Below are 27,116 nucleotides of genomic sequence, written 5' to 3' on the forward strand. Positions count from 1 at the left end.
CTTTGGTTATTTTATTTGACTTTTTGTGCCTCAGTTGACCCAGCTAGGAAATAAAGATAACAATAGTTTCTATTTCTCATGCTTGTTTTGAAAATTAAATGAAGCATTAACCAATCAATTTACAACAGGGCCTAACCCAGCCCAATCTCTCCATAAATGTTATATTTTATGACTTAATAAGCATGGCTCTGAAAAACAACTTTAGTACAAGAGAAGTTCGTGTTGTTTTAACCTCTTGCCCCACTAATGACCACTCTGCCTTCTTGATATTTTGGTTATAATAGTGCAATTCTAGAGTCAGCTGCCATAGTTTCACTAACATAATCTTTCCCTTTGCCTTTTAAGCCACCATTTCTGGTATAATGGAAGCCTAAAGACTCCTTTACACTTCCTATTTTTATATGAAATTATTGTGTCTTAGATGTCTTCTGATCTATGTAGAATTTAACAATTGACTTTGAATTTTCTGTTGGTAGATTACCTATGTGTTTTAACATGCAGGTCGGGATCCAGTGTGTGACTTACTAGCTCTGAATATGCACCAGAAATTCTAGATGAGCTTAGATGAGAATGGAGTACATAGGAGAGCATTGCTTAGCATATTTGAAATCCCAAGTTTATCAACAGCATCACCAAAAAGAAAGGAAAAGAAGCAGTAAAACCTGAGACCCTCTCCCCCAAAATGGGTTCATAATTATATTACTTAATTACATCGAGGCTAAATTGTTTGATTATGAAAGCTCTGTGGAAATCTTTTCCCAGGAAAAATGACACTCCTCTTGGATGCTCTCCCTTGGATGAGCTGTCAGGCAGCTTAGACACTGGAGTCCCTCAGTGCCTTGTTAATTTGAAGCGTTGGTCCAGTGGGGCTCTCTGATATTTGAGAACCTTTTTTCTAAGACTTAGCCTTCTACCGTATTCTCCTTTGTCTTCCTACTTTACAACTCTTATAGATGCACTCTTTTGCCCAAGCCACCAGCTTAAATTATATTCAATTAATCAAAAGACATTTGTGTTTTGTAAATATAATTAATCATTCCTAAGTAACCATCATCGGCAGCTGTTTGCTGTGAAGTACTATTGAATCTCGTGTGTGTGTGTGTGTGTGTGTGTGTGTGTGTGTGTGTGTTTTACTGGATGTGAAGCCGTTTATTTGAGTTGTCATTTCCTGGAACTTTCTGGTGTCAGTGGACAAAACTTGAGACCAAAACTGCAATACTTAACAGTGTTCATTTGTCATTCAAAAAGTAAAGCGTCTCCTACTCCAAAATTCTTCCAGTTTTATCATGTTCTATGAAGTTGGAATTTGTGGATTTTGATTCTAAAGAAATGAAAGAAAAGGAAGGGAGAACATTGCCTGGCTATTGAAATGTGAGACATTTGAGAAACATACATCTAAAATATGAAGTGTGATCATTCTGGTTGTGATTATTACCAAGCATGAGAGGCTGCTCTTAAAAGATATTTATTCATGTGCTCCTTTGCTCACTCACTTAACAAGTGTTTGATGTGCTGATAGCCTGTCATATCCTACATGCCTGGACCAAAGAGGAGGGAAACACAGACCTTGACATCCTTGAAGTAGAAGAGATACTTGATTCCAAAGCAGCCATAACATTGCATCAGACACTCCCTAACTGTGACGTGTGCAATTGACTTTGGATACCTGCCGAGGGAAGGGTGTAGGCAGTTTGTTTGGCTGGGCAGAGCAACCTCAACATGGTGATTCTTGCATTCTTGAGCTTTGTTCAGTAAAGACAAATAGGAATTCCTGAAGTACAAGGGGACAGAGTCAGGAATTCTCAGCAGCAATGCATATGTTAAAGGGAGGAAGGTGTGGTCAGGAAAGTCTTGGGATGGAAAAACAAGGGCTGCAGAATGGCAGGAGATGTACACATTCCCCTTGATATGTCTGCAAAATGTCAAGCTCTTGCATAATATGCATGTCTTCTTCTTATAAGAAAAATGTTTCCAATAGCTCCCTATTAAAAAAAAAAGAGACAAAAAGAGGGGGGAACTCTTGATATAGCTATTAGATTGAATACTTTGCTGATATAACTAGTAAGTAAGGAGTGGGGAGGGTGAAAGAGGAATGACCAGGCCTTTCTGACCCAGAATATTCCAGTGAAGATAGTCAAACACATGCCAAGGTATTGGTTAGGTTAGAGTCTTATGCAGCCTTCTCCAGTGCAAAGGCTGTCTCAGAAATGAAGGCACGGATGAGGAAATGTTCTTTGCCCAGGTTCTTGTCAGGGCAGCCCTGGAAAAGCTCCAGGAAATCTAACCCAGTGTGATTGATGTAAGGAAATAGCAACTCCCCATGAGGTGAAAGTCATTTAAATTGAAGGACTAGAGATAGTGGGGGCCTTGAGCTCATACAGGGACTGCCTCACACCTAGAAAAGAGATAGCACTCAGAATGGCACTCACCCCAAAGTGCCAGATCCCTGGCTATACTATAAGTACCAAATATGTTTACTTAATGGTGTGATGTGCTAGCCATTCACTGTACACAACAGTGATTCTTCCCAGGTAATAGCCCCACGCAGGAGATACAACTCCCGTGACAGCCACTGTACAGAAGAAGAAAGTAGAGTAAAGTTACATGGCATACTCAAGGTGATGCCGCTGTCTGTCCTGTGGGAAATGTAAATAAAGCCCTTTGACTTTAATCCTAATCCTACTGGTGGGTACCCTGGAATGCTGGTTTACTGAAAGAGCATTCCCAGCCTGGTTCAAGGAACACTATTTCTGAGCCTGTCAAGAGATAATATACAGAAAGAGAAAAATTTATACTGTGAACAAATGGGTTAAGGAAACTCCCTCTTAGTAATTTCTTTTTTCAACAAAGTCATTTGATGAAAGAATGCGTTTTTGAGCACACTATCCTGGGGCATTTTAAGAGTGGCCGAACTAAAGCTCTGAAAATGATGACTCAGATGTCCTTCATGGGGCTAAAATCCAATGAATTAGATCTGTTTTCATTTTAAGTGTTCTGGCAACCTTTAGGACCATGTGGAGGTTCCATAACTGGCCTGTAAAGACCATACCTGAGCAGCTCTTGTACTTCCCCCAAAGAAAACTTTGCCTGATGTGTGGCTCCTTAGCCATACTTTCCCGGTTTGTTTTATTTAAAATAAATAGAATATTACTTGAAATATGTTAAATCTTCCTTCTGCCATGTTTTTCTGTGAATCTTAGTTTTTCTACAGGAAATTTTTATCTTAAAACATTTCAGGAATTCTGTCTATTCTTGCTTTAGATTCTCTTTTTCCACAATTATTTTATGAACAAGAGATAAGAGACCAATGACCCTGGATCAAGAGTCCCATTGAAGTCACTGTTCTTTACTGCTTTTAGAGAACAATACAGTCACTTTAAAGTGCTACAGAAATCATCTTGTTTAAAGTTTTTAAAAATCCTCTCATTCATTTTAACTTTTGTTTACTTAATTTTTAATGTGTAGATGGTGGTTTGCTTTTTTTCTGAGAAAATTTTGGTCTTGCCTTTTCATAACTGTACTTAATGAAGCAAATGCCCATAATTGAGGAATTAGAAATGTCAAAAGTGTTTCAACTCTTTTTCTTGTTTCCTCTTTTTGGTCACTTCTAAAAATGGGTTCGTGGTCATAAGGCATGTGTGACTCTTCCTCATGTACTTTTGAGGGATCTTCTTGTTTTTTTTTTTTTTTTCATTCAATATCTTCCCTATTGTGGGAGGTTACATAATGTCTGGCTTTCACATAAGACCATGGAAAATATTTTTTTAAGGATAGAAATTGCTGAGGACGTGTTCTGAGATTCAAATTCATTTGCAAGTTTCACTAGCACACTTGGCGTCCTTACATCTCATTCAGCTGAAAAGGCGTTTCTGCTGGCGTATACAGAAAGACAACTTATGTATGCGTTGATCTGTAGGATGTGTCCATGGGATAAAATAAGATTTGTTTAACATGGCTCTTTTAGATTGCCGTTTGCCTTGTAGTTTGGATGTGGTGTGGGAGAATCTGTAGTCATTTTAAAGCTATAGGCTATTTGAATGTTGCAGTTACTATTTTAGCATTTGATTAGAATACCATTTTAGTGTACAAGTAAACATAATGGAGGCATCCAATTGCTCCCTTTCCGATAGAAAACCAGGAGGGACCGTGAGAGATTAAATCCAAAAGAGAATGGATACAATTAATCCTCATTTTCTACAGTTTGCAATGGTAAAGGAAGCAATAGCTTCTTAGAGAAGAGGGGTCATAGACTACAACAATGTAGTGTTACAATTAGTGTCTGAGTGAATTTTCTCTCACTCATAATGAAGTATGTGCAAACCTGAGATGGATTTGTCTGGAAGAGTTAGATACCTCACTGAAACAGCATCATCAAATAGTAGGATGGCTTACAAGGAGGTTATTGTATTTTAGTGATTATGTAATAAGAGACACATCAAACAGAGAGGACACAGTTCCTTCTGCTCAGAGCAGAAAAACAAATATAGGTGGTCCAGTAAAGAAAGTAATCTCAGGAACAATTCAGCTTCCAAGTCTTTGTGTCTGTAAACCATTACCAATTCAGCTTGACCAGAGCCCAACCCCATAGCAGAAACACCCACATAAATAAGAGAACAGTGGTTGGTCCTGAGCAGCCAAACTCACCCATGACTGTACATGAAGATAATATAGGAGGAGGTCTCTGTTCATTGTTAATAGTGAACAGCATGTAACAGATGTCTAGTAAATGTGACATAGAGTTAAAATGACACTCCTGCAGCAAGAGGAAGGTGTGACTTTTCCTATCCTTTGCTCTTTGTCAATGACTTTCACCTAAGTAATTCTGCACATGGAAAGTTTGTATAATCCTGTGGGAAAGATGGAACAAGAAAAGGCTGTGAAGGGTGGTGTAACTCTGCCACATCAGTCGTTTGTGATAGACAGAGAAAACCACCAAAGCAGATAATATGGAGAATCTGGTGCTGTCTACAATTTATCTGCTAAGTTCTCAAGAAACCTTGGCTTTCAGAATTATCATGTCCGCAGGCCCAGGTGTTCTCAGAATCTCTTTGTAGGAGCCAGCCATGATAAACTAAATAGAAACAGACCACCCAAAGGAAGTTCTTTACTTCCAACCATTATCACCTGCCAGTGTAGGACTCAGCCACGGATAAGTTTAAGGGAGGCCTGAATCTCAGTAGTTTACCCTGAGGCAATACCTGATTGCAGGAAGAACCACAAACTGAGATTACCTGAGCACCATCCAAAGGGAATGCCTAAAGTTCCACCTGCTGTAGATAGGATCACCTGCTAGCACAGCCACCAAGACACTTCTAGAAAAATGTCAGCCAATCAGAGGTCCTGATCCTAAGAAACCCCTTACCCCCACATTTACTACTATAAAAACCCAACTCTAACTGATCTCGGGGCTCTCTGTTTATGCCAATACGTTGGACATACGGAGAGACTGAGTTTGCAAACTTGTGTAGGATAAAGGCTCTTTGCGTTTTCATACAGGACTCTGTCTATTTGTTTTTTTTTGGGGGGGGGGACTTCGCGGATCTGGGTATAACGCTCTTCATATAAAGAAACCCAAGGAATTACGATGATCACTGATGCTTGTATCACTGTCCCTCTTTGCTTTCTGTGATAATGGCATCTTTTGAAAGAAATATATTTAAAGCATAATTGAAATTATTCTGACTTACCACTTTAATAAATGTGTGAAAAATATAATGCATCAGTGTTTCAAAGGCTATATACCTGCTATATTTTCTATGGGCCATAGAACCACTGAGCCATCTCATTTCAGGCAAACGTTAGAATGAAGAAACTTTTTATGAACTGCTTTGTACTAGAATTACTGTTTCTGAAGAAAAAAAGTGTATGGTTTTATATTTTATAGTTGAATAATTTTAAATGAAGTCATTTAAATATAATTTTTGCTAATACTAAAATCTTTGTAGAAAAAGTTTTCAGACACAATTGTCTTCATGAAATACAAAATATCTGTCAAGAGAACTCCATGTTTGATGTTTTCACTTTTTTTGATCAAACATAAATTAAGCATGGAGGAGAGTATACAATTAAATACTGCATATGTCCAATATGCCTGCTACCTATTTTTTGTACTTATGGCAATTCTCATTTGGCATAAAGACAGGAATTGCAATTCCTGTCTCTAATTCTTAAGATAAAAGCATTACGTTGATGCTTCTATCAACTGCAGAAATAGAGTCTTTCTTATTCTGATGACTGCTTATCCCGTTTATCTCTGTTTTTTTTTTTTAAGCTAAGAAATGTTCAAGCACTTAAATGACAGAGGATAATAAACATAGGCACATTTGCCTACTATCATAAGTGGTAAGAATTTGGGGTCCGTGTTTCAGATACTTGCAGTAGAAGAGTTAAAACATGGCTGGAATCCATTTTGCACCTTTCCACCCTACTGTCCCTCTTCTCTCTAACTGTAGCCCATGGTTATTCGTGGTCTGAGGTTGTTTTAACATTTTTTTGTAAACATACACAAAAGAGTATCATACTGTTTTATGCTTTTGAGCTTACTTACATAAATGCTATTTTATAGTCAGACTTATTCTGTTTTACCCCCCTCTCTTATTGAGGTGAATGTTTAGTCCCTTCATAGCTGTTCTTCTTTATACCATATTCTTTCTAATATACACAGTTGTATCCATAAATGCCTGAGATCATCGGGTTGGCTGCCTTCCACAAGTTTTAAATGGAGTAGCCATTGAGTTTAAATATGATGGAATTTTCTTTATGATTTCTTCTTTAACTCTAATTATTGCAGTTTTCTTTAAGTTTCTCAAAGCATAGTGTTGTTATTAAATTCTGCTTTTGTTGGGTAAAGGTTATAACGTGATCTCTAGAATCATGGTTTTCATCTTGTAGGTCATGACCCCTTGGGGTCAAACAACCCTTTCACAGGGGTCACATAGCAGATAGCCTGCATATCAGATATTTATATTATGATTCACCGTAGCAAAATTACAATTATGAAGTAACGATGACAATAATTTTATGGTTGGGGTCATCACAACATGAGGACCTGTATTAAAATGTTACAGCATTAGGAAGGTTGAGAAGGTTGAGTATCAGTTCTTTGGTATTTGTTGAGAGTTAATTTTGTCTTCTTACCTGGTCTGCTTTTCAAAACTGCATTGTATTAACTTAGAAAAGATGGTATGTTAGCCTTCCTTTTCTGGGAATAATCTGACATCTGTTTATTACAGCAAACTTGATACTGTTACTCAGCAAACTCATGTATAAATATTAGTGGATCTTTTTCCTTTGACCTATCAGATTTTGGGAGAAGCATATTTAATGTTACTATGAGGATTGTGATGTTATAAATTTTATCTCCATGTGGTTTGAGACTTTGGTGCTTTACGCATTTGAGTCTGTAGCCCTTCTTAACTCTTAGAAACGACATTCTCTGCAAGTCTGTTTCATTATCTATAATTATCACAGAACCAGCACTCTCTTTTGGATAGCTTTTCTTTTTCTACTCTAGTTTCAACTTATCAAAATCATTGTTCTCTAGTTGGCTTTGTCATAAACAGTGTCAAGTAAGATTTTTTTTACTCTAACCCAAGCTATCAGATAATAGGGAGTTTGTTCTGTTTGCCCTCATTGTGCTTACTTACTGTTTTTGTAATTTTCCAACTTTTTTAAATTAAAGTTGCATTTTTAATTTCTCTTCTCCCTTTTGCTTAATTGGTTCACTTAATCCACCATCCAGTTTCCTTCTATTATTTAAAAGTTTGTAGCCGGGCGATGGTGGTGTACGCCTTTAATCCCAGCACTCGGGAGGCAGAGGCAGGCGGATCTCTGTGAGTTCGAGACCAGCCTGGTCTACAGAGCTAGTTCTAGGACAGGCTCCAAAGCCACAGAGAAACCCTGTCTCGAAAAACCAAAAAAAAAAAAAAAAAAGTTTGTACATCTTTCTTCTGTTCTTCCAGTAAAATATGTGAACATTTTATGTGCATGTGTTAATGAAATGAGACAGTAATCACAGATTGTTCCAGTCTGTTCTCTTCAAACACACACACACACACACACACACACACACACACACACACACACACCACTATATATTATTGTCAACTGGTAGTTTCCTTAGGCCTCCGTATACCTCCACAGGTACATTATTACCTGGTTATTATGGGTTTTTTTTTTTCATAATTTCTGCACTGTTTTTTTTTTGTAAATATTTACTTGCCCTTTTTCTCAATTTCCACACGTGCTAATTGGAATTATAGTAGGATCTATCATAAATTTAGTTTGATAATTAAATGAGCTAGTTCAGTTCTTACTATGTAAGAATGCGTCCAAACTTCACTCTTATCTAGAGATTGTTCAGTTGTTTACTGACATTTTTATTAACTAGTATTCCTTCCTTCTGAATCAGCAGTCGTCTTCTTAAAATGGACCCCACAGTAGTTCTGTAATAAACGCCCAGCTAATTTTAAAGTGTTTTTATTTTGCCATCTTTGAATGATATGTAATCAGATGTGACATTATAGATGAGTTACTTTTTCCTAGAATTAAGACCCTTTTGTGCTGATAGTTTGCACTTTCACCAGGATTTATTGGAGGGAACATTTGTTTTTGTTTCCCCTCTCTTCTGCTTTATTTTGGTTCCTCCATCTGAGAGCAGAGCTGTTCTGTGGGGCAGGGGTTCGAGAAGGATTCAGCTGTGAGGAGTGCGATTGAGCAGTGATGTAATTATCTCCTCAAATGTTTTCTGTCCTAGAAACCAAGTGTCTGACCCTGTCTTCTAGCCCTTAGCTTTACTGGAAGATCTTTCCTCAGAACCAGCCTTTCATTTCATATTTCTAATCCTATTTAACATTTCCATTGAGATTTTAGATAGAATAGGTTTGAGATTCACAGAAAAGTTACAAAGTTTGCTCAGAGGTCTTCCAGCCTGCACACCCAGGTCTCCCTCTTATTATCAAGATGTGTTTGCTTCAATTAGAAAAAAACATGATGATGTGGAATGATTAACTAAAGCTTCTGTGGCTTATGCATCTAGTCACCTTGTCTCCCTGGATTCCCTGGGCTGAAGGGTTTCTTAGACCTTCTTTACTTTGGTTGATTGACATTTCAAGGGGCACAAGTCAATCCTCTTGACTGGGATTTGACTAATGGTCTCAGGGTTAAGACAAGCAGTTGTTTTTTAAGAAGATGGATAAAGTACCATTTTTATTACATTATATCAGTGGTATGTACTCTCAAGGTGACATCACACCCGGATAAGGTATGTTGCCCTTTAGTTTCATTCCTTTCCATTTTGTACTGGTTGGCAGGTGTGCAGGTTAGCAAAACTAAGCTCATGCACATCCTTATCAGCATCTATCACTAGAATGTTTTCCTTTTCACAGAACTTCACAACTCCCTTTCTCCCCTGACTACCACCACTGAGTGATTTCCGATCAAGTTTTAATGTAAACCAACATGGTCTGCTCTTACAGCCTTGCCATGTAATTTCTCTTCATAATCTTTTTTCATGTAAACATTTATTTTTATTTTTCCATTCAAAAATTTACACTTCCTCCCCTCCTCCCAGTCCCCTCCCTGCTTGAGAGAGGGCAGGGAACCCTGCCCTGTGGGAAGTCCAAGGGCCTCCCCACTACATCCAGTCCTAGGAAACTATGCATCCATATAGACTAGGGTCCCAAAAAGCCACAACATGCCATAAAAACAAGTCCCAGTGCCTTTATCAAAGGCTTCTCAGTTAGCCCCCATTGTCAGCCACAATCAGAGAGTCTGGTTTGATCACATGCTCGTTCAGTCCCAGTCCAGCTGGATTTGGTGAGCTCCCATTAGAACAGGCACACTGCCACAGATGGTGGACCAACCCCTCACGATCCTGACTTCCTTGCTAGTCTTCTCCCTCCTTCTGCCCTTCAACTGGACCTTGGGAGCTCAGTCCATTGCTCTGATGAGGGTCTCTGTCTCTATCTCCATCCCTCACCGGATGAAGATTCTATGGTAATATTCGAGATAATCATCAGTGAGATAGTGGGGCAAAGACACCTTCTGCCTGAACTGTCTCTTCATAATCTTATCTCACCAGGAAAATGGCCTTTTCCCTCTAAATAGTGGAATGGAGGCTCACATCAGATCCATACTTCTTCTGGTACCCTCTCTGGTTTCAGGGAGATGTGTTCTACAGTAAATTTCAGAGCTTAGAATCCTTTCATTGTTGTTGTTATTGTTGTCTATTTGCAAAGTACTAAAATTAATAGTTTTGCTCCTCTCCCTGAAGATATTATGTGAACTGACATCAAGTAGGGTCGGTGAAGTGCATGGAGTTGTAGAAGCTGTTTGACAAATTGTTTAGCATTGTATGGATGTACATATACTTGAACATACATTTACATACATAGAAGGATGTATTTGTGCATGCTTATCTGTGATCACTACCTATATCAGTGCTGGTTACCTAGTTATCCTCCTTTTGGGAATTCTTCATAAGAAGATACTTCAAGAGGAAATGTATATTTTAAATATTTTTCTTTTCTTGAAAATAGTATTTTTTCATATAATATATTAACTACTGTTTCCCCGCCCACACCTCCTCCCTGTTTCTTCCCATATCTTTCCTCTCTTATCCAAATTTATATTCTTTCTCGCAGTGCATGGTGGCGCACGCCTTTAATCCCAGCACTCAGGAGGTAGAGGCAGGTGGAGCTCTGTGAGTTCAGAGCCAGCCTGGTCTACAGAGTTTCAGGCCAGACAAAGATACACAGAGTAACCCTGTCTAAGAAAGAAGGAAGGAAGGAAGGAAGGAAGGAAGGAAAGAAAGAAAGAAAGAAAGAAAGAAAGAAAGAAAGAAAGAAAGAAAGAAAGAGAAAGAAAGAAAAAAGAGGCATCTAAGGAATGATAATAAAGTAAAGAAGATAAAACAAAATAAACCAGGTCAGATAGAACAAAACAAACAGAAAAAAGAACCAAATAAAAGTCAGGAGAAACAGATATAGACACAGAGACACCTATGTTGGCACACACAAGAATCCCAGAATAAACACAAAACCGGAAGCCATAGTGTACATGCAAAGCACCCGTTTAAAGAAATGCCTGACACAACAACATGACAACAAATACAAGGAACCTCCAAAGATGCCCTTGAGTTCTTTTTCTGTTGGCCAACTACTTCTGGGTATGGGGCCCACCCTTAAGAGTGGTTTGTTCTGCCGGTGAAACACCCTTGGAGAAAACTAGTTTTTCATTTGCAAGTAGTTATCAATCGGAGATGGCTTCTGGGTTAAGGATGTGGGTGTGTGGGTTTACCTTTCCCTCCCCTTCCTCCTTCTCTTCTTTTTTGCTTGTAATGCATTAAATAACAAGGGTTTGAAATTTTATACTTTGTAAGCATGTTTTTGGTCAAAGGACTTCCCCTTTCTATATCAACTTAATTGGCCAAATGAGTACTTCCTGTTTCTTTTTTTCCTAAGGAAACAAAACTCTTTCCCTTTGACCTGATGCTTGACATCCAGGGATTGTATCTGAAAAATCAGCACAAGCTCTCTTCTGTGATACCCAGTGTGTGTAACAGCAAAGAAGGAGTTGAGAAGAACTGAGGAAATCGAGACTATAAACACTAGCAATCCCTAACCAATTTGCCATCTGCTCTCACTCATATTTTCAGTTTTTCTGTGTATGTTTTACAAAACTTTGTAAAAAATAAACATAAATACGTTAAATAGAATAATTTATTTCCACATATTTAATCATAAAAATGCATAATAATTAAAATCTCATATATCTCACAGTGATAATAATTATACTAATAAGTTGGTATTCTTCCAACCAAAAACAAATCAAGTTGGCCTATTAGATTACACAGAGATCATATAACTCACAGAGACTTGATATTTCTGTATTTTATTTTAGATGATTTGAAACAGGGTCCTAGATTCTTCCTAATGATCCAAGGTGTGGAAGTGCTAGCCTAAATATACCAACTGAAGCCCTAGAGAGAGGAGGGTCCTTCTTGCCATCCTCTTTCCACATAAGGCTTGGCTGCTGGTGGCCCATCCAGCAACCGTTCTGTAGCCACTATATCTCCCTCTTCTCTTGGGCAGCAGCATCTACAGAAATGGAGATGCAGTTCCTAAGAAGTCTAGGTGTAGGCATTGATTAGCATCTAGATGATGTGGTGTAAGAGGAGGGCCACTTGTTTGTCCCAGCTTCCCAGAACCAAAATAATCATACAGAAAACATATTCATTAAAACACTGCTTGGCCCATTAGCCCTGGCTTCTTATTGATTAACTCTTACATTAATTTAACCCATTTCTATTAATCTGTATATCACCACATGGCAGTGGCTTATCGGCAATGTTCTACATCTGAGTCTGGTGGCTCCATGGTGTCTGTCTCTCTCTGACTCCACCCTTCTTTCTCCCAGCATTCAGTTCTGTCTTCCCTGCCTACCTAAGTTCTGCCCTATCAACAGGCCAAGGCAGCTTCTTTATTCATTAATGGTAATTACAGCACACAGAGGGGACTCCCACATCAATGTTGTTCAGAACAACAGATGAATATCACACAAAGTCGTTTTATTGCTCTTTATTTTTGTGTCAGGTTAGAAAGTCCCATGTCAACAATGCAAATGTGTTATTGTATAGTTTATCAGTGCTTCTGCCTCCCTTTGGTGATTGAAACTTAAACAATCAGATTTCAGTTCATTTTTTTTACCATGGTTTTGGTTTATTCTTTTTATTTAATCTCATACAATACACTCCAAACACATCCTCCCCTCTCTTCATTCTTACCAGCCCCTCCACCTTCCCTCTCTTCAAGATCCACTCCTTCTCAATTTCCCTTTAGAAAAGAGTAGGCCTCCCAGGAATATCAACCAAACACAACATAACAAGATGCAAGAAGACTAGGCACAAACACTTATACCAAGACTGGACAAGGCAACCCAATAGGAGGAAAAGGGTACCAAGAGCAGCCAGAAGAGTCAGACATACCCCTACTCTTACTGTTAAAAGTTCCACAAAAAAGTACAAGTTAAATAAACAACTATAACATATTTACAGAGGACCTATATCCGACCCATGCAGGCTCTGTGATTGCCACTTCAGTCTCTGTGAGCTCCTATAACTCCTACTTAGTTGAATCTGTGGGTCATGGTCTTCTGGTGTCCTTAGCCCCTCTGGCTCCTACAATCCTTCATCCTCCTATTCTGTGGGGTTCCTTGAGCACCTAATCTTTGGCAGTGGGTCTCTGTATCTGCTCTTATCAGCTGCTGAAGGAAGCCTCTCTGATAACCACTGGACAAGGCACCAATCTATGAGTACGGCAGAATATCATTAGGAATATTTGTTTGTTTGTATTGTTTACTTCTTGCCGGTCACATTTGGTTCTACCCTAGGACTCTGGGCTATCCAGTGTCTGATTCCTGGGCAGCTCCATCTCATGGCACGGCCTCAAGTTTTTTTTTGTTTTTTTTTTGTTTTTTTTTTTTGGTTATATTCTTGCAAGATCGTGCCATAGGAAAAAAAATTACTCATTACTCTTGTTTTAAAGATTTTATTTTTAGTTATGTGGACTTATGTGTATCTGTGTGTGGGTATGAAGGCATGAGTGCAGGTGTTTGCAAAGCCCCCAAAAAACAGCATTAAAATCCCTTAGAGCTGGAGTTACAGGCTGGAGTTGCCTGACGGGTACAGGGAACTGAACTTGGATCTTCTTCTATGTCCTATTAACAGCTGGGCCATCTCTTCAGCTGCCTGATTGACTCTTGCAGGTCAGTAAACAGGTCTCACTTTCCCTATTTTTCTCAAGCTGCAATGCTCAACACTGAGAAATGAAACAGATTTTTGTTCCTGACCTAATATACTCCTGGCAATCATACTTGGTCTTACTCTGAAGCCAGTGTGGCAACAAAGGGCAGTGAGTAGAATGTGAATCCCAGAGACCTGCAGAGATAGAGGGGAGGTTAGTTAGGAAGCAGTCAGGAGATGAGTCTTCTCTTTATTACTTTACATAGTCAGAATTTAGCTTTAAAATGGACTTCACTGGGGGTATGAACAATATAGTTCTGTTATGTAGACCTTTGAATTACATTTCTAGACTTTAGACGTGCTACCAAAAAGGAGACATTAAGTGAAGGACAGGTAAATTAAGTGAATGAAGATACTTAGGGTCCTTGAAATAAGGAGAATGGTATAGATATGAAGGTGATAATGGTTGTTCAGTGCCCTCAAAGGGCTTGGAGTAGTAGTCTGAGTGGGCCAGGTGTGTATCAAATGAAAAACAAACCCATGGGTATTTTTGAATCCTCTTAAAGGGGCTGCTGCCTGCTGTGTGCACGAGAGTACATTTCATGCTCCACTAAATATGCCACACTGTTGCACACTGCTGAGTCACAACGCCTTACTCTTCATGTGCTCCTTTCAGTCGTGATATTTGGACTTTTAGGCAATTTTAATTCTTGCATGTTTATACCCAACAGTGTGAAATTCAGGAATGTTTGTCGTTTTTGGTAGAGTTGACCTTACATGGCCTGGGTGCTTCAGGATGTGTGAATAAGACAGGCTATGGGGAAATTTTGCTGTTGGGAGTACAGGTGCCACCAACAAGGGCTTTTAGTCTCTTACATATACAAAAAATGACCAAGGATAAGGGTAAGAGAGATGGTAAGGTAAAATCACACACAACCAAGTAGCTTGGAGCCCAGCCTAGAGAGGCATGTATGAGCGGAGTATGTGAGGCACACATATGAAGTCAGGAGGCAGCTCCATGGATGGCTGTTCAACTTAGTCACCAAATTTATACTGTCTTTGAATTTTTTCTCTTTTTTACTCATTCAATCTTTATTTCATCATTTAATCTTATTTTTTCCTACCTTGGCTCCATCTTAAGAATCATACACAGCTGTTAACTCAAAACTTTCAGGCAGTCACCAGGTGCTAAAGTGGTAATTATTTCCTCTTAGAGAAGACATATCTCATTTAATAATTTGTCAATATAGAGATCGGCTGTGGTTGAGGTGGTGAGTTTTCCTTAATTCTCCAAGAGCTATTAAAAGCAATGTAGTGGCATGAAGTGAATCCCCAGATGGAGTCACCCGTCAGTGTGAATTGTTGCACTAATCTTTGAGGTGCTATTTCTAGCCACCCCTTCTATCAGCAGCTGTGTAAGGATTGCTTTAGGTTTTAAAAATTTGCACAATTTGTTGATCTGTAGCCAGAGAATTCCAAGTGTGTTGTTTTAGGTCTGACCACTTCAGCCACAGGGCTGTTTGTGCTTTTCTGCCCTGGAAGTCAGATGTAATTTTTGTCAGGCCTTTTTCCTTTCACTTCCTGAAGGACAGACACAGAGAAAACAATCTTTTACATCTCTGCAGTGATACCAACTTCATCGGGTTCACATGTCCTCGGGTCAGTACAAATCTTCTTCCTGGTGCTTCTGATGTGCCAGAGCTTTTGTTTTCCTTCTATATCCCCCAGGCTGGAAAAATGCTCTGTGTGTAAGAAGATGGGCTCCTTTGGATAAATGCCCTTCTGTTTCTCTTACCCTGTTCTTTCCTGCCTGAAACCCTGAGAAACATCCACCCTTGACAAAACCTTGGTCACTGACCACACAGTATTAGGAAGCTTTATCTCATGTGACTTAGTGGAAGAAGCCGTACCATCAGCAGTTATAACCTTCAGAGGGTACCGGGAAAAGGAAACTTGAGTCATCATGCTTTGTGTCAAGAGCATCTAGCAATCTTAAAATAAGACACTGGTAGACAGGAGAGACTCTCACAGTTATGCAGAGTGGCCATCAAAACGCACCTTAGAAAATTTCAGTTTGTGAGCATGTGTGCCTTTAGTCTTTGAAGATGAATATTTTATGCATTCATTTTCTTTAAGAATACATTTATATAAAAATATTCTTGTGAAATATTGGTTCTGTGTACAATGCCATGTTTGCTTTGGCTTTGAGGAGACTCAGGAACATTACCTGCTGTGTGAATTATATTCATGAGAGAAAGGCTCATGTCATGGCTTTCACATACCAATTCCTCTCATCTGCCAGGATATACGAATGACTCACAGAAGACAGGCCCTCTGCAGTCTCTAAATAAGGCTGCAACTGTGATCATCAAGTCTAGGTAACTGGTTTTATTGCATGTGTTGTCAATGTGACTGGAAGTACATCTCTTCCTACTAAAATTATGGGCAGCAAAGAGGAGAGATGTGGGCATGAGAACTGGATTTTCTCAAACTCCACTGCTGCAGTTTCAGTGCTAAAAGATTCCCCGCCCTGCCCCTGCAAGATATGTATCTCGGGCTTGTTCCCCAGAATGGTCCTACTAGAGGAGATAGCATCCTTAGCAAGTAGAACATAGTAAGAGGCCATGGGGAAAGGGAGGTGTGGAGACCAAAGTCTCTTCTTTCTTTGTTGATTCCTGCTCACACTCACTGCTCAAACACCATCTATCACCTCACCAGAGGCCCGAAGCAATGGCTCCACCTGGGATTATGAGCCCAAGTTAAGACTTTCTTCTGTATAAGTTAATTGTCCCTCATATCTTTATGTCAATTATTATTATGTTTTAGTGAGGGAAAGCGGATATTAACACCCACTAGTCTTCAATGGTGAGTCTTGGGATTAAAATAAGATAACAGGGGATCATCTACACCTAAAGGTAATCCACCCAGCTTCTTCCTTCTGAATTTCAAGCTGAAGACAATAGGACAGATTTCTGTTTGCTCTGTATGTGTTGCTTCCCTGCTTCCTCCTGAACCTTTAGCCAGAGATCAAATGTATTCTTTTGTCCCCAATAAATCTGAAGATAAATTAGTCTCATTTGCCAAAGATGGAAGGGAATCTCAAGAATTTATAGGAACAATATGAAGTCCACAGAAAATGTGGCATACACAAGTATATGACCGGAGTATGACAGGCTTCTGGTTCACAGTACAGAACAGAATATCCCGTAGTCCACCATGCTGTCTTGCTCCCACTTCCCTGTTGATTCTTCACCAGTTGTTTGAGGTCTCCTCATTGTGTCGTGCATTTTGTCTTATCTCTTCCCTGGAAACAGAACAAGGGATAGTTCCTCTTAATGTTGGGAGAAATCTTCAAAGACCTTACTGACACTGACTTTGTCTGAATCTCTCCTTTAAGGAAGGGTCGAAGCCATAGGATGGAAATGTTGGCAGATGTTCAACACAGATATATGCTGGCTGGTGTCAGCTGACCCTTGAGATAACCAGGTATTCTAGTATGGACCACAATTTTCCCAACCAAAGAAATATCTGTGAATCACAGTACAAAGCATGAACATATTTTCTAGCTTGTTTTAAACTACTCTGCCCCCACATACAGTAAGTCCATAAGTTAAAGCAAGAGAAGAGTTCAAGGCCATTAGCCTCATACAATCACAGAATCAATGATGGTGAATTTAGTCTTTTTTTTTTTTTTTTGCACCCTAGGATGTTTTACCATATTCAACCGAGTGTGCTGTTGTTGGTTTTCTTTTACTCTTTGACTCTTTTGGGAGGCCTGCCACCCAGCTCCCAAATAAATCACACATGGAGTCTTATTCTTTCTTATAAATGCCCGGCCTTAGCTTGGCTTATTTCTTGCCAGCTTTTCTTAGCTTAAATTATCATGTCTACCTTTTGCCTCTGGACTTTTATCTTTCTTATTTCTGGATACTTTTTTTTATTCGTGCGACACTGTAGCTGGGTGTCTGACCCCCTGTGTCCATCCTCCTCTCCTTGTTCACTGGATTCTTCCCCTTTTTTCCAGATTTCTCCTTCTATTTGTTCTCTTTCCCTGCCAGCCTTGCCTATCCCTTCTCCTGCCTCATTATTGGCCGTTCAGCTCTTTATCAGACCATCAGGTGTTTAAGACAGGCAAAGAATCACAGCTTCACAGAGTTAAACAAATGCAGCATACACAAAAGCAACACATCTTTACATTGTCAAACAAATGTTACAGAGCATAAACAAATGTAACACACTTCAAAATAATATTCTCCAGTAGTATGGCTGACTCTGGTCATAAGTGAGTGACTTCCAAAGCTCATGTTATCTCTGTATAGATGCCCCTCTGGTCTCAGTACCTGGCACACAAAGTGGATGGGTTTGACTTTACATAGATATGAAAACTGAGTTTTAGAGAGAGAAGACGCTTTGCTCAGGTTTTGAGACAAAAAGTTACAATCAAGTCAGCTTATTGTATAATATGGATAATTAAATTGTCATATTCATGAGCTGTTTTGATAAATCAGAAAGAAATTACATGCAGGATTAGGGAGCCCAAAATTCATCCACAAACAAGCATTCCATGGAGGTGAGTTTCTGTGACTTCCATTTCCTTTGTTTTCTATAATGCAAATTAAATCGTGATGAAAAGTAGACGAATTAGACTCATGCTTGGTAACGGCTCACCTGAAGGGCCTCCTCTCACTCTATCCATCTTTCAGATAGCCTGTTGTATGCACATCTCCTGGTAACAAGAATTGGAGGGAGTAACATGACCTTCATTTGTTGACAGAGCACAGTGATGAATGTCTCAATTCAGGCAAGAATTGAATCTCTGTGGTGTAGGATGGCTCTGCTACCTGACTTGACTATACATCATCCACAGACATTAACCCATCTTCACCACTGTCATTAACATGGAAACAAGTGTCTGTCTAAAATCACCTTCAGATGAGAAGGATGAAGGCCCCACAAAGTGCCTATGGCCAATCTACTTCTATAAGCGCATTGCTGTTCACATGTTATAACTTGGCCACTTTGCTTTAAGATGCTGTATGGCATGGCATGAATATGTTTGTGTATACATTTGTTTCTTAAATCAAAGTTGAACAGAAGCTAATGGCTTCATAGAAAAAGATAATGATTTCTAAATTAAAGAGCCAATGTTCTGTTTCACATCCATTCTTGTTCACTTTCATATGATTTTATGGGTCATCAAGTGTGTTAAATACAAAAATAATGATGTGGACTACATCTTTCACAGGTCCCATGGGTGATAGTTCTATACCTTTGAAATATCAAAAGCATTATCACTCACTGAAAAAATATAGATCATTGTAATTTAAAACAAAAATGAATTTGTTCACAAATGCAAACTATACCAACAAGATTTTGTTTTGTTCTTGTTGTTAAAGACAAAAATACTTCTTTAGGTTTTACTATTTTTAATTCAAATAATACGTGTAGATGTAAGTTTCTGTCCCACCTGTCCCTCAGCCATTCAATCCCAAATAAATATACAAAGGCTTTTATTGATTATAAACTCTTTGGCCTATTGTTCAGGCTTATTTCTTTTATTTTTGTTTTTATTATTTTTGATTTTTTTGAGACAGGGTTTTTCTGTATATCTTTGGCTGTCCTGGAACTCACTTGGTAGACCAGGTTGGCATCAAACTCCTAGAGATCCTCCTGCCTCTGCCTCTCAAGTTCTGGAATTAAAGTTGTGTACCACCACCACCTGGCCTCTATGACAACTAGTGTGGCTACTGGGATTAAAGATGTGTGCCACTACTACCTGGTCTGTACAGCTGACCAGTGTGGCTGTTTTACTCTGATCTTCAGGAAAGCTTTATTTATTAAAATATAAACGAAATATCACTGCAGGTATAAAAGCCAAACACTAGCATATATATCAAATCTCTAAAATAAAAAAGGGAAATATACATCTCCAATCTGGAACATCGCAGAATAAACATTCCCATTCCAGAAGGAATGCTTGGCATGATTAGGTCAAAGAAAGACTGAATGCCAGCAGGGCAAATGCCAGCTCCTGCATCTGTGTTCAATGTCTTGAGCTTGTGATAAAATGACCTTGTCTCAAAGGGACTGGGTAGCCGCTTTTCCCAGCTTGGCTGCCTGCAGCACACAGAGCCCCTATCTGGGCAGGTTTCTCTCCTAACATTCAGATTTCCTCAACATCAGCATCCTCAGCATCCCACGGCCCTCCCATCTCCAGTGTCCTGGAGGTCTCCCTTGCGGTTTATGCTTCACCTTCACAATTTCATAGAGTGGCCTCCTCTCAAGTACTCATAGCAGAGACTACAAACCAACCACACATTGCCTGGACACAATAGATCTCTGGAAACGTCTCCCTCAGCAATACCCATAACCCCTCAATCTTGTATATTTCATGCCTGCAAAATTGGTACTATGTAAATGATGCTGCCAAGTTCCACTACCAGCTCAGGATGGAGCCTGTTCCCCGAGGCCCACAGTTGCATCAGCTTGTGTGTGCTAACCTTGAAGAAGCATTTCCCTAGACAGTTGCATTTAAAGAACAGGCAACACTTTCAAAGCAACAACACCACTTTTCAGTGTCAATTTTCAGTATTAGTTGCTTGCCTTCTTTGTGTGATCAAATATCAAAATAATAATAATAATAATAATATAATAATATAAAGAAACAAAACAAAATTTAAAAACCCACCGATTTGTAACAGGAAGAGTTTATGTTGGCTCATGGTTTCAGTGGATATAGTCCTTCTGAGCAAGGAGGCATGGTGCCAATAACAAGAGGCAGTTGGCCACAGTGCCTATGAAGTCAGGAAGCAGAAACACAACAGTCACTGCTTAGCTTCTTTTCTCCTCTTTATTCAGTCCATGACTACTGCTCATGGGATGGTGCGTAGGCCACGGGGTGGTGCTGTAGCTCACGGGGTGGTGCTGCATACAGCTCATGGGATGGTGCTATAGCCTATGGCGTGGTGCTGTAGCCCATAGGATGGTGCTGTAGCCCACGGGGTGGTGCTTTAGCCCACAAGGTGGCGCTGTAGTCCACAGGATGGTGCTGCAGCTGCTAGGATGGTGCTGCAGCCCACAAGGTGGTGCTGTAGTCCACAGGATGGTGTTGTAGACCACGGGATGGTGCTGTAGACCACGGGATGGTGCTGTAGGCCACGGTGTGGTACTGTAACCCACCGTGCTGCCTACATTCAGGACAGATCTTCCCATCTCAGTTAATCTGATCTTAAACAGATCATGGAGATGCCTAGATATTTGTTTCATGATAATTAAGTCCTTCTAGTTGACTATCAAAATTAACCCTCACATGAAGGGAGCAGTCTGATCAAATCAATAAGGGTAGAGGTGAGAATGAGGTAGGATGACAGGTGGATCTTGAAAGTCTCAGCTTTCATTTGGGGCATTTTGCTTTGAACCAAAGGGTTTACTTTCTTTTAAAATGGAACATATACGATCATTTGAGCTCAGAGTCACACAAAGAATTTGAAGGCTGGGAAGGGTGTTAGATTACATGACCTTCAAAATCCTTTCTAAGGTATTTGTTTCTCTGTGGTTTCTATTTAATAACTACCCAGGTTGAGTTTTTCTAGTCACAGACTGGTATCATTAGAGCACAAAATCAGTCACCTTAACGAATCTAAGTTTAAATTTGATTTCATCATGCAAATCTTAGGTAAAATATAGATAGTAGTTTAGAGATCAAAATGTACATTCTCAGAGAATGTAGGAAAGAATAGGAGCCTCAACTTTTTAGTTTCATAAGTACTACTTTCCTTTAAAATTTATTTTGTGGTTGATTGCTCTGTTTAACCAGTTGTGTATTCTAAGCTTCACTTGGTAATTTTGACTAATTTTATTTCAGGCCTGTTTCTAGCTTCTCACCCAAAATAGTGATTAAATAATGAGGTCATGACATTAGAAGGGGGTTTACTGAACGACAATTGCTTTCAAAGATTTGGACATTTCCCCCGAGGGTCCTGGCAGGTTTATTGAGTAGAACAGAGTTAACTTGCTACTATAGAGTAAGGTAGGCCATCATCTGGAAATAGTCTACATGAGGAGCACCTGGTCTTGTTTATGAAAGGTCCCAGGGTTCTCATCACTCACCTCCAGTCCTGCTAGGGCATGAGAGGACTAGAATTTATAACTGGGTCTTAAGTCTGTATTGTAGCCTTTCATCTAGGATTTTCTGTTTGGGAAGTCTCTTCAAATGTTTTCTTAGCTTCAAGGGAAAAACCTCTCCCAGAGATACCTCAATCTTGATTTTTAAAAAAGAGAAAAAGAGAAAAAAGAAAACACACACACACAAAGTCAACTTTTAGTTTCTTCTCCAGAAATTAACTCCCTTTAGCAGGTTACATTGAAGCTCATAAAGCTGCTTGTGCTGTTTTATTGGAAAACTCACTTCAGCTAGAAGAGTCAAAGTTTTCATATAGACAGACCCTAGGGAGCTAGAAAAAGGTTATTTTTCTCCAAAGAGTTCAAGTCCTGTAATTTCATTTTCTTCTGGCCTTGACCACACTCAGATTTTTGCCGACTGGATTGGGTAACACTGCCTGTCCATTTCTCTTAGGACATTGCCGTCTGTTGTTCCTAGTGAATTAGAAATTTCCAGATTATTGTCGTCACTTTGTTTTTAATCCTTGTTTTTACAGCCTTTTCACAATCATATTAAAAGATTAGATTTCCTTAATTCCTACTAGTGAATTGAAAGATGAACCTTTGACACTAGAGTAGATTTCAAAGATACAATCCTCATTTCAATGAATATATCATAGAGCTCTTCTAACTTCAGAAACATTCTGTGTGAAAACACAAGGTTTAGGGGAATTGGAGAGCTGTGGCAGCCATTTCACCTGCTGACTGTGGGTCTCACTCATTACTCAATATTCACCCATCTGTTCCTCATGAACACAGCTGACTCATAGTTACTGACAGTGCTACTAAGTCTTAGGTTGTTTAGACAAAGGGCCGTGAAGACTAACTGGTGGTAGTTGCATTTGAGTTTGAAGAGCAATCATTTATTATAGCTTCGGGATATCTTACAAAAGGCTTTCAACCTTTAACTCTGAGTAAATTGAATTCCAAATTGAGAAATGCAATAATGGCATCTTATGAAGTCCCCATCACCCCCATTCTTATTCCCCAACCTCCACCCTCTCCCTGTTTCCCACCCTAGTCTTCCATTCCCTTGTACTGTTCAACTATATATATTTTTGTCTATCTTTGTGTGCCATGCTGACCTAATTACCGTGGGATGCTATGACTGAAGAGGAAAAGAATATAAGTATTCTTAGGTCTTAATACACACAAAATCACAAAAGCTGTTGGCCACCAGTTTGGATAAAAAGCCACAAGCTTCCGGTTCAGTGGGAGATCCAATCTCAGGGCAATAAAAGGAGAGGAGTGGATGGAGTCATCTGATAGTCTGCTCTGACTTTGAGTGCACATACATACCCACATGCATGCATCACACATATATACATCACACACATGCACAGAGCACCCTCTGCCACACACAAATAAACAAACAAACCAGAATAGGGAGCTGAGGGTGTAGTTCAGTGTTTTAGTGTATAAATTATAATGCACAGGGCCTGATCTTAATCCCCAACCCTATATATAGACAACAATTTAAAATATAAACATTAAGTGTTTGTAAAATAGCAGTATATGGTGGAGCAAGAATGTGCATATACAAAAGAGAACCATTTAAATTATTAGAAATAAAAATATATAGCAATTTGAATGTTTTTATTTAAAAATATTTATTTCATATATCTCCTTATTGAGAATTCCATACACACATACAATGTATTTTTGTCATATCCACCCTGATACCCAATTTTCCCAGGCATTCTCATCTCCCTCTCCTGTTTTTCATTTTATGAATATTTTTAATTGCACTATATGCATTTCTCTGCTTCCCTCCCTTCTTCCCCTCCCCCTTTACCTTCTTCTATGACCCCCACACTCTCAGTTTACTCAGGAGATCTTGTCTTTTTCTTCTTCCTATTTAGATTCCTGTATATCTTTCTTAGGGCCCTCTTTGTTGTCTAGGTTCTCTGGGGTTGTGTATTGTAGGCTGGCTTTTCTTAGCTTTACATCTAAAAGTCACTTATGAATGAGTACATATTTTATTTGTCTTTCTGGGTCTGGGTTATCTCACTCGTCACCAACCCCACATCAGACAGAGGACTGATCTCTAAAATATACAAAGAACTCAGGAAACTTGACATCAAAAGAACAAATAATCCAATAAAAAATATAGGGTACAGACCTACACAGAGAACTCTCAACAGACAAATCACAGTTTAGATTTTTAAGAAATCTTAGTAGAAAGAATAAATAATAGTTTATTTTCAAAAAGAGAATATCAAGGGGAGACTTTATAAGTTGTATCGTAGAAATTAGAAACTTGCCAAGGTAAGTTAAAGAAAAGAGAATGATTGAAGATGTGAGACATCTTTGAAGCATAAATTCTGTTGTCTTCTGCAAACAATCCTAGTGGAAGAAAACTGCTGAGTGCTCTCTGGAATTAAAGCAGGATATATGACCATGTTGAGAATTGTGCAGAGAATGCAAGAAATGGTTAGATTTTTTTTTTTTTTTTTTTGATTTTCAAGACAGGGTTTCTCCGTAGCTTTTTGGTTCCTGTCCTGGAACTAGCTCTTGTAGACCAGGCTGGCCTCAAACTCACAGAGATCCGCCTGCCTCTGCCTCCCGAGTGCTGGGATTAAAGGCATGCGCCACCATTGCCCGGCTTAGATTTTTTTTTAAATATTTATTTATTTAGTATACAATATTCTGTCTGCTTATATGCTTGTAGGCCAGAAGAGGGCACCAGACCTCATTACAGATGGTTGTGAGCCACCATGTGGTTGCTGGGAATTGAACTCAGGACCTTTGGAAGAGCAGGCAATGCTCTTAACCACTGAGCCATCTCTCCAGCCCCCTAGATTATTTTTTTTAAAAAAAAACTCTATATTAATGCTGTAGTGGAGCTAAAATACATGAATGACATTTTTTTTTGCTGTTTTGGATGAGGAGATATGAAATACTACCACTGAAGCTTCCCTAGACTGTATAGGTCTACTTTCATGTTCTCTTGGGGTAAAATTTTCTTATATTTGAATTTAATTGTTTTTCTGTTGTTGCTTATATAGTCATCCTACCAGTCAAGAAACAAAGACAAAAAGTCCCTACTTCTATGAAAAGACATAATAAGGATGGACCATGGAACAAATAGTTGTAAAGAAGGCCCATGTTAACACCATCCTACCTGAGGCTTGTATTTATAGAGTACTGACTGGACACCTTTCAAGATGGTTCTCATATAATATCCATAGCATTGCCAAGAGGCTGGTACTGCCATCCTATTCCCATTTTCCATGTGAGGAACCCAAGGCTGAGAGAAGCTAAGTTTTTGGTTATTATTTTTATTTTATTAGTGTTTTGCCTGAATGTATATCTGTGTGAGGATATCAGATCTTGGATTTACAATATGGTTGTTAGCTGCCATATGGACGCTGGGAACTGAACTCGGATCCTCTACAAGGGCAGTCAGTGATCTTCTCCACTCAGCCATCTCTCCAGCACCCCTGCCATGAAGACAAATTCTTAATGACTATTATATGATACTTTTTAAGAAGTTTTTTTAAGAAAATGTCTGGAAATACCAACAATTTTTCTTGTGTGTGATTGTACTCTAGAACGTTAAGCTTGATAGGATTTGGGTGGGAGATGGATGATGATCAGGGTTTGAATTCATAGCCCCCCATATATAAAACTAAGCATGGAGGTGCATGCCTGTAACCCTTTAGCTGAGGAGTTGGAGACAGAAAGCTCTGGTTCTTGTTCTCTAGCTAATCTTGCCAAATCATCAAGCTCCATGTTCATTGACAGACCCTATCTCAAAACAAAAAATGAGGTGTAGGTGAAAAAGACACCCAATATCAACCATTTACCCACTCACCACATATGTCTTTATATATTTACAAATACACACATTCCCATATGTCATCCCCTAAAGATTCTAGTTTTTAGACAGGTGACTGGTTGCTTCACCTGTTTGACCATCTAAGCAAAATAACCAGGAATGTTTTCTCTGGCAGTGCAGGTATCCTCATGATATATTTTTGGGAAACCTGAAACCCTTCAGTCTCCCAAGACACAAAACTTACTTACCTCTTATAGTATTCTGTGGATTTTCTGTTGCCATAATTTAGGCTTCTCAATTGCCTCAATAGGACATAGCTAAGGATCATTTCCTCTTTACCTTCCTGTTTTTCCTCAAAGTAGACATTGCTTCTATTTTTGAACTTTGCAAAGATGGCAGAGTGAGCTTTCCATAGTGTTCATAACAGACCCCACAGAAGGCCTGACTTTGCCAGTCTTCAGGAAAGTCCTTCAGGCTATAGACCAGTTTCTTTGCCTGTAAAATCCCCAAGAGAAGTCCTCCAAGGTTTTCAAGTCAGAAGAAAGCCAGTAGGTCATACTGAGGGACCTAAAGAAGAAACACTTTGACAACAAAAGCTATTTATTTCACTCAACTCTTGCTAGAGAATCCATCTTTGTTAACTCAGCATGAATTAACACCTTATATGTGGTAGAAGATCTAGGGAAACAAAACCAAAAAGTGAAGCAGAACAGAAAGGCTGTGGAAAGCTAGGTACCATGGGTGAAGTCTTACAGACAGTGGTCCAGTCTTTACTGTGCAGTCTGTGCTGGAAGTTTTGCCTGTAGGCACCACATAATTACAGTGAAGATAATCAAGCACCCCAAATTTGAGAAAATTAGTGTGAAAATCATTTAAACCATGAACAGTTTTGTTATTGCTAATATGAAGATTTGTTTTAGGTAAGTGAAATCCGGTGATTCTGACTTTATTTCCCAGAATTCTACACAGTATATATGTCTATTGGCTGAAAATCCTGACTCTTGCTTGATCTATAACTACCCCTGATGCTCTTGATCACTAGATCCCACTGTGGGGTTGTTTTAAACTCCTAGAGTGTTTTCTGATGCTGTGATAAAATACTGATCAAACCTTCCCTTCTTGGGAGAGGAAGGGTTTATTTAGCTTATACATCCTGATCATAGTTGTCGTTGAAGGGAGACAAGGCGGGAAGTCAAATAGAGTGGAAACCTGGAGGCAGGAACAGAAGCAGAAAACATGCATGCAGGAGTGCTGCCTGTTGGCGTGGTCACCTAGCTAGAGATGGCACTGCCCAGAGCAGTCTATAACCTCCTACATTAATTACTAATCAAGAAAATGTTCTACAGACCTGCCTATAGGCCAGTCTATTGGAGGTATTTTTTTTCAGTTGAGGTTTCCTCTTCCCAGATGACTTTAATTTGTATCAGGTTGACA

At 39.2% G+C, this 27,116-nt stretch overlaps 1 protein-coding gene and 1 pseudogene across 2 annotated transcripts in view; both read left to right on the forward strand.

Annotated features, from left to right (window-relative positions):
* LOC126513887 (POU domain, class 5, transcription factor 1-like) overlaps nt 1-24,695 on the forward strand; it is a 467,898-nt pseudogene extending 443,203 nt beyond the window's left edge.
* Cpq (carboxypeptidase Q) overlaps nt 1-27,116 on the forward strand; it is a 331,662-nt gene that overhangs the window by 193,488 nt on the left and 111,058 nt on the right. The gene's annotated exons all lie outside the window — the stretch shown is intronic.

Source organism: Alexandromys fortis, unplaced genomic scaffold (assembly GCF_014885135.2).
Source record: "Alexandromys fortis isolate MF-2015 unplaced genomic scaffold, M_Fortis_MF-2015_v1.1 scaffold_17, whole genome shotgun sequence".
Lineage (NCBI taxonomy): Eukaryota > Metazoa > Chordata > Mammalia > Rodentia > Cricetidae > Alexandromys > Alexandromys fortis.